The sequence below is a fragment of the Mustela erminea genome, chromosome 16 (assembly GCF_009829155.1).
Source record: "Mustela erminea isolate mMusErm1 chromosome 16, mMusErm1.Pri, whole genome shotgun sequence".
NCBI lineage: Eukaryota > Metazoa > Chordata > Mammalia > Carnivora > Mustelidae > Mustela > Mustela erminea.
In genome coordinates, this window is record NC_045629.1 from 68,408,098 (window position 1) to 68,416,825 (window position 8,728).

The window sequence follows — 8,728 nt, forward strand, 5'->3', positions numbered from 1 at the left end:
TTGCAGCTCCCTTGTAGTCAGAGCCAGGGGCCTCCATTTGGCTTGTTGGTGCCTGAAGCAAGGCTGCTGGGCACCCCCCAAGCCCCATCATTCATTCACGGTCAGATTCACAGCACACCCTCTATTCCGGAGGTGACCCCAGATCTCAGGGGCACAGCCTAGCTGGGATACAAGGAATACGGCAAGCACAGGGAGGATCAGGCAGTCCAGTTTGGAGAGGTCAGGGGACCCTTACCAGAGAAGTGACAGTTAACAAGACCTGACGAACAAGGGCCTTAAAAGTGGAGGGAGGGCTGGGACCCAGGCTGCTCCAGCCTGATGGAAGCTGGCACAGGAGCCCGGCAAGCATCTTCCTGTTTCTTTTAAAGATTTTGAGAGAGAGAGAGAGAGAGAGAAAGAGAGAGAGACGGCACGAGCCGGGAGGAGAGGGAGAAGGGCTCTCGGCTGAGCAGGGAGCCCAGACACAGGACTCGATCCCAGGACCCCAGGATCATGACCTGAGCTAAAGGCAGATGCTTAACCGACTGAGCCACCCAGGCGCCCTACATCTTCCTATTTCTATAACCTCCCCTTGCCACCAACTTCAGCAAATGTCTTCCTGTTGCCCATCTCTGGCTCAGCAGCTTTGCCTTGGCCTCAGAGAGCTGGCAGAACAGAGCCCTTCCTCCTGCTGGCTTCGGAACCCAGCAGCTTGTGGCATCCCAAGTGATGCTCTCCAGAGGGTACCTCCCTTCAGCCCATCCTTGTGTTTGCCCAGTGTTTGGCAAAGGCAAAGGTGTCTTTGCTTCTGTTTTCTTTTAAAACAGTATTCCTGTCCTCATTTCGTTTTTTTTTTTTTTTTCCTCCTTGGTTTCCAAAATTCCAACAACAGCAAAAAAACAAAAAACAAAAAAAAACCCTTTGGTTCCTGAAGGTTCTTTAAACCCTGGCCCTGATGTGCTGATTTCCTGCTGACCGCCGTGACAAGGTTAGAACAGTCGGGTACAGCCGAAGGTTCTAACCTGGATTCCACAGTCTGCTAAGAAAGCTTCGGGAAGGTGACGCTTGAGAGGGACCACGAGCCCCCGAGGCCGTTCTGCCTCTGCCTGCTTCTGGCTCAGTCTGGGTGGAGAAGGGCAGCCCTCTGCCCCCATCACTGTCCACCAGCCAGCCTCCCCGCCGCGGCCTCCCAAGGGCCTCACAAATACTGTTTCTCCTCCCCTGGACACTCTGTCGCGCGTGCCCCGTGCCTGCTTGGGCGTTAGCTGCGGTTCGCTGCAGCCGATGGACCAGGAGCACAAGTGAGGGTCACTTGCAGGCAGGAACTTCAAAAGCCTGGGAGCCGTTGGCCAGGCAGGAGCCCACCTCAGACAGAGCCCCTCTGCCAGCCCAGGTTCCCAGGAGACTCTGGTGGGCAGGACCTCCCTCTTCTACCCACTGACCCCGCCGTGGATGAATCGTAGGAGCCAGAAATAAGCCTCTGTTGCGTAAGCCACCGAGATCTGGGGTCACGGATTTCTGCATCACGAGCCAGCCTAGCCTCATACAAAGTGGGGACACGCTCATGTGAGGCTGGGCTATTTGCGGGATGGCCTCCTGAGGGTCCCCAGCCCTGGGCTCTTACCCCAAGACCTCGGGAGGGTTTTACACACACGGCAAGAGTGACCGAAGATCCAAACAAACCCTTACCCAAGTTCCCAATCCTCCCAAGCCCTGTTTGCCCCATCTTGAACTCTGCTCTGGGCTAGAATCACCCCCGCACCTGCCTCGGCCGCCCTGCTTGCTGCGGGCTGTCCTAGACACACGGCATCTCTGCCACAGTGTAAAATTCTGCAGCAGCCATGGGGCACCGTGCGACCCCCACGGGCCACCCCCAGGAAGCCCATGAGAGAATGAGAGAAATAGCATGAGAGTGTTACCCGGGGGTAGTTCAGGGAGGGCCAAATGCATATCCCAGCCCAGGGGTCAGGGAACATGTTATCCACCCGTAGGGTCACAGCCAGGACCCCCCGGAGGGGTCAGTCCCCCACGAGCCTCCCCTGGAAGTTACACCTTATGTCCATATGGGCCTCACCAGATACTGATCGCTCATCTCCCTGTCTGCTCTGTAAGAGCCCTGGGGCCCAGGATGCTTTGCTGGCCCGAGGGACCCTCACCTCGGGCCAGGCTGGTCCCAGCGCCCAGTGAATGGCCACTGACTGGTCAAGGCGCTTTGGTCCTGCAAGGGACACAAACGCTCAGCGTGGCCGACTCGTCCCCCAACTGCTGCTCTCGCCTTGGCGGGAGCCCCCCATGCCTAGCCTGCTGGCCGGTCCCAGGAGGGCCTGGGCCTCATCTTCCAGCGCTTCGTTCTCTGGTCCAAGCAGTTGTTGGGCACAGAGAGACTGTCACTCACTTTCTCAGTTTCCTCCCGGGGAGCGTCTGTGTGTGGGCAAAGCTGTCGCAGGAGAGGATAAACACCACAGACACACGCGAGGGCATCTACACAACCTCCTCTTCCCTGTCGCTCATGGGGTTTGGACTGAGGCAGACGGGCCGCGTCCTGACTGCTCCTTCCTTCCTTCTCCCTGCGGGGCGGGGGAGCCGGGCTGTCCCCATGGTGCTGGGCCTCGCCCCTAGACGACGGCCTGGGGCAAATGCGAAGTCCGAGCAGCCCTCCAGGAGGAAGACAGCCTTCCTCCTGCCGAGAGAGGGGCCCGGGTCTCGCCTGCCATCAGGCTCCCGCTGAAACCCTGGCTGTCCCCGGGCCTTGCCCTGTGGGCCTCTGGACTGGAGCTGCACCCTGGGCTTGTCCCCTCACCCAGCGGACGTGGGGCTTGCCAGCTTCCACACTCGCGTACCCGGTTCACGTACTCGAGCTGTCCGTACAGACGGACGGATGGACAGAGCTAGGGACGCAGGCATAGATGGGCACATTGTGGGTCCTGCTGCTCGAGAGAATCCCGACTGATGACGGATATGCTGCCCGGCGTTCAAGGCCTCAACCGCAGATCCAGTCCCGTTCCGAGGTGCTGGGCGAGGCCTTCCATGCACAACTTTGGGTTGGGGGGCCGCGGTGGGCAGAGTCCCGCCAGATCGGGCCAGGCCGGTCCATGCGGGTTGCTCCGTCCACCCTGCTGCTAGCACCGTCTGTCCCCACAGCCCTCCTGTCCGGTCCTGCTTCGGGACAGAGGATGGCTGTCCGCCAGGCCTCCCGAGATGGCCATTCTCCATTCCGATGGCGCCTCTCTGCCCGCAGAGGCAGGGGCTTGCTTCTGGCGGATGCTCTTCAAGAACGGCGCGTCCCCACTTGTCTTCCAGACACCCACACACTGGAGCGCCTCGCTGGCACCCCCCCACCCCGTGCCCTCCCCCACCCCCAAGGGGCGAGCCCGGCGCAAGCTGTTCAGGGAAGCCTCCCTGCGGTTTCGTTGCTGAATTATTCTAGCCCAAGTCCTGGGACGCCAGCCTTGGTTTCGGCACCAGAAAGGCCCGGATTCATGTATTTCATCCTGAATTTGGCCTTTTGGGGTGCCAGGAGCTGGGCGGCCAATGTGGATGGAAGCAGATATGCCCCTGGCCTGGAGAGAGGTTATAGGACGACGGCATCAAGGGCCTCGCTGTCCCCACGGCTTGCCTCTTGCTAACCTGTGGTTTGTTGGGGCAGAGAGTGACGGGGCCGGGAAGGCCCGCATGAGGGGGACGGGAGTGGAGACTGGACCGGGAAAAGCCGCCACCATGCGAGGGGGAGAGAGTGTGCGCCACAGCTGGAGGCTAGAGTGATGGGAAGCCCTGAGGAGTAGCAAACTCTACAACCGTGTGAATTCCCTGAGGCACTTGGACGTCTTGGGTGTCTTGAGACCACCTCTACCCTCGAAGTTAGTGCTAATACCCGGGGCTTTCCTAGACCCGAAATCTACTGCATGAAGCTCAAAGACTTTAAACATTTGGAAAGTAAAATCAGATTTATCAGTCCAAAGCGCAGCCCTAAACTAGCCATTCCCCTGCTCAAAAATTTTCTCCAGTTGGTGTCGACTGTCCCCTGAGCAAAGTCAAACTTTTTACTGCTGCACCGATGACCTGACATAAATTTTTTTTAAGATTTTATTTGTTTACTTGACAGGCAGAAATCACGAGCAGGCAGAGAGGCAGGCAGAGAGGCAGGCAGAGAGAGAGATGAGGAAGCAGGCTCTCCAGTGAGCAGAGAGCCTGACGCGGTGCTTGATCCCAGGACCTTGAGATCATGACCTGAGCTGAAGGCAGAGGCTTTAGCCCACTGAGCCACCCAGGCGCCCCTGACGTGCCATAATTTGACGGTGGCCCACCTGCCCTACCTCATCACCCCGGCCCTCTACGCCTGTTAACCTGGACGACCAGCTTTCCTGTCCTCCCGGCCGTGGCTCCTTTCATCTGTCCATTGAGAAACCCGACGTCCCTGCCTTTCGTTCCCTACAGAGCCTGCTACAAACCCTCCCCTTCCCAAGGTCCAACTCTGATGTTTCCAGCTTCACGAAACGTCACCGAAATCCCAGGCTTCGTGCGTACTTCCGCAACACCAGCCTTCCCACCGGCCCATTTCCCACTACTCACGCGGAGGGCCCGTTAGTGCTGCTGGAGAGTTGAAGCTCTTGAAAGCAGCTCTTCCATGTTTGACTGGATACCTTCTACAATAATGTTCTATCAAGGTTTTAAAAAGGAGAGTCGCCTATAAAAGCAACAGCCTTTTGAAAAACAAAGTCTTATTCTAAAACCAAGATTGAAAGGACCCAAGTGGGCTGTCTTAGGATTCTTTGATTGCAAGTAACAGAAAATGAACTAGCTCGAGCAGTCAACTTACAACCACCAACGCCAAAGCTTAAAACAACACAAATGTATTACCTTACGGGTCTCTAGTTCAGAGCTCCAGTGTGGGTTTGCTGGGCTAAGATCATGATGTCTGTCAGCAGGCCTGTAGTTCTTCCTGGACACCCTATGAGTGAATCCATTTCCTTGTCTTTTTTTTTTTTTAAGATTTTATGTCTTGTCAGAGAGATAGAGAGCACAAGTAGAGTGGCAGGCAGGCAGAGAGAGAGGCGGGCTCCCTGCTGAGCAGGGAGCCCGATGTGGGACTCGATCCCAAGACCCTGGGGTCATGACCTGAGCCAAAGGCAGCTGCTTAACCGACTGAGCCTCCCAGATGTCCCTTTCCTCGTCTTTTGTAACTCTCATAGGCCCCCTGCATTCTTTGGCTCATGCTCTTTCCTCCGTCTTCAAAGCCAGTAGCACAGCATCTCTCTGACCCCGACCCACTCCTCTTGCCTCCATGGGAAGGCTGATTTTGCGTCAGCTTGACTGGTCTAAGGCATGCCCAGCTAGCTGGTGGAATGTTATCTGGGGTGTGTCTTGAGAGTTTCTGGTAGAGATCAGCACTTGAACCGGTGAACTGAGTAACTCGGATCACCCTCCCCAGTGCGGGTGGTCGTCAGTCATCCCGCCGGAAGCCCGAGTGGAACAAGAAGGCAGAGGAAGGGCAGATTTGCTCTCTGCTTGCGCTGGGGCATCTTTCTCCTGCCTTTTGACATTGGCGCTCCTGGTTCTCTGGCTTTGGGACTCTCAGTTCAACACATACACCATTAGCCTCCTTTCAGGCCATTAGATTTCTCAGCCTCGAGAAGTGGTGGAGCTATGACCAGGTAAACCTTCCGCCCTCTCTCCAATCAGCTGGCGTCATTGAGCACAAGCATGGTGACCAGGCAGCCACGTGTGTGGGTGAGAGGGTAGTTCGCAGAGATAGAGGGTAGGGCGGTTGTTAGCTCAAGGGCTAAGCAGACACAACGCTGAAGGTTTAGGTGATGAAGTCACTCTGCCAAGGCGGGAGAAAAGGACAATGACCAGTCCCAAATAGATGCCAATCCTCTATTTTTTCAATTATAATTCCATTATATCTATATCTATATATCTTTATCTATATAAATATAAATACAGATAAAGATGTATGTATATATATCTCCTATACCAAAAGCACCCCAAAAAGGCCAAAAAAAAGCACGGGCATTGTGAAATTTAAAGGGGGACCTGAGCAAGTCTGGGATCAGGAGCATCTTGAGAATGATTCCTGAGCTGAGATCTGTAGGAAGGAGACGCTTATGGTGGGGTTGGGAGATTGCAGGGCAGAATGTTCCAAGCAGAGGTAACAGGATGGGCAAAGGGCTTGGGTGGGAAGATGCTTGGAGTCCAAGGGCATGAGAAAAACGAGTGAGCTGGGGGCACATGGGCCAGAGCGGGACCATGCGGGCCCTCACCCACAGGCTTCATGAATGAGTTGGGAAATCACTGCCAGACTGAAAACAATCTTTGTTAAGATCCTTTGGCCACAGTATGAAGACCGCAGGGGTGTCAAAGAGTAAAGGACAAAGGACTCTCACCAGTTCAAGTACTGGGTACAAACTCTTCCTTAGGAGAGAATGTTGAAGACGGGCCTTTTGGGAGTCACAAGAGGCAAGAACCGCCCTCGGGTTCCACCCCACCCACCTGGAGTGGAGTCACCGGTGCGGTTCACATCTGCTCGCCTTCCCGGTGATTCACTCCTTGACAAGGGGGCAGAGTGTCTACGGAGGCAGGCCTGAGATTTTTCTTTAGCATAATCATTGCTCAGTTAACCCTACCCGTCCCCTGTGCTGGAAATGATCAAGATGACGTGTGTGAGGACAGCCTGAGGCGCCCGGCATTCCCGAGTGCCCTTCCTTGGCTTCTCACACATGTCACCATGTCGCTGCCTGGAAAGTGAGGTGTGGCAGGTGTGTGGGAAGATTCGCGAAGGCCACGCGGGCAGTTCTGGACAGCACAGACAACGGAGCTGGGACGACAGCCAGAGGGCTGGAAGCTGAAAAGCATGGACAAGGTTAGAAGGGCACTAGGATCAGGATGGGAAGCCAAGCCAGCCTAGAGGGGAAAGGGCATCTCTGGGAAGTCTAGACCAACAGGAGAAAGGGGGTTAGCTCCAGAAAGAGAACCAGGCAGGGTGTTTCGACAGCCTCAGCACTGTGCTGGATCTTCGGGGGGGTTAAACTTCTGTGCAAACAAAACGAGATGCTGGCCAGGTAATTCAGAAATTCAACAAATCTTTCAGGAAATGCCAGGTAATCTGCCCCGAAGATACCGATATGAAAAAGACAGTCCTAGTCCCTGATTTTAGACTTTCTGAAGTCTCTCGTGAAAAGACAAGCTGCCGATCACAACAGAGTCAAGAACCCCTCCGCGAGCGAAATCGTGCAGGAGCGTGAGAGAGGGAGACCTACCGCCACCTGGAGGCCAAGACTTCGGGAAGCTGTGAGGAAGTGGAGACCTGGAAGGTGAGCAGAATCGGCCCACCACGCGGGGCGGGGAGCCGGCCCAGACCAAACTGCCAGGGCGAAGGCCCAAATGCGAAAGCCAGGGTGCATTTAAAGCCGGGGAGCCGGGAAGGAGGGCGCCTGGGAGCCAAGGCTTTACCGCGAAGGGATTGGCAGTCTGGGCACTATCCCGAGGGGTCATTCGCAACTAGACCATGAACTCCAAGACAGCAAGTGTCTCCATGGCAACCGCACAATGCTTGTCACGTCTCGGGGGCTCCGCAGTGATTGTTCATGACTCCATGAGTGGATGGAGGGCACGGGGGAGCTGCGGAGAGGTTTCCATACTTGTCAGTGGTTCCTAAAATTCACAGCGTCTATTAACCGTACCTAGCTTTCGTTTCACATTAGAGATATTAAGTGACAACCTGCCATTGCTAGTTGGGCTATCACTCGTACTAGAAGAGCAGTCAGACAGAAACAGAACCAGACATTTGTCTGTTTTGGGAAGGGGCCTGGCAAGGGGTGAAGCAGCAGGTGCAGCAGAAGGAAATCCTGAGGACTCCAACCCAGGGCTAGAATTCTTTTCCCTCTGCTGAGAATAAAATGTTGTGTGGGACATCACGTGATGAAGTTTTTGGTTGACTATTAAATTCCACTCTTCGTAAGGGAGCTCTTCCGTTCCAGATGACGTGAGTACGGTAATGGCCCTTTGTACTGAAGGTGCTGGAGACTGTGACTATAATCCGTGTGTCTGGAAGGACATGACCATCACCCGGCACGACAGTGGCCCGTGGGCCTCGTGTTTCTGTGCATCTGGTGAGCAAGGCGGCACTAACCGCCCTTTGTTCCAGACTGCCTTTGCATCATGTCACGAAAGAGATGGTGTCCTCCTCTGCAGCACAAGGCAAGTGTGCTGACTACTGCCCATTAGAGAAGACCTGAGTTTCTAGAACGCAGCCCACTCCACGTGCACTCTTCTGTTTGGGCCCATATACAGAATCTCAGAGCCGTGGCACTTTGACACACCACTCTTAGAAATGATTTACTTTTACATTTCAACATTCTTGTTCTTTCTTGATGAATTTACCTGAACAATGGATACTTTTACTGCTGATAATAATATAATAGTGTGGGGCTCCTGGGTGGCTCAGTAGGTTAAAGCTGCTGCCTTTGGCTCAGGTCATGATCTCAGGGTCCTGGGATCGAGCCCCACATCGGGCTCTTTGCTCAGCGGGGAGCCTGTTTCCTCCTCTCTCTCTCTGCCTGCCTCTCTGCCTACTTGTGATCTGTCTGTCAAATGAATAAATAAAAACTTTAAAAAAATATATATAGTAGTGTTTTCCAAAAAAATATAGTATCTAAGAGCCTCTTTTATACACTTTCCCAAAAGATATCCTCTAAAGGGATAGTAGGTCTGAGATAAGTGAATGGCAAAAATCCATGAACAGAACAAGTCA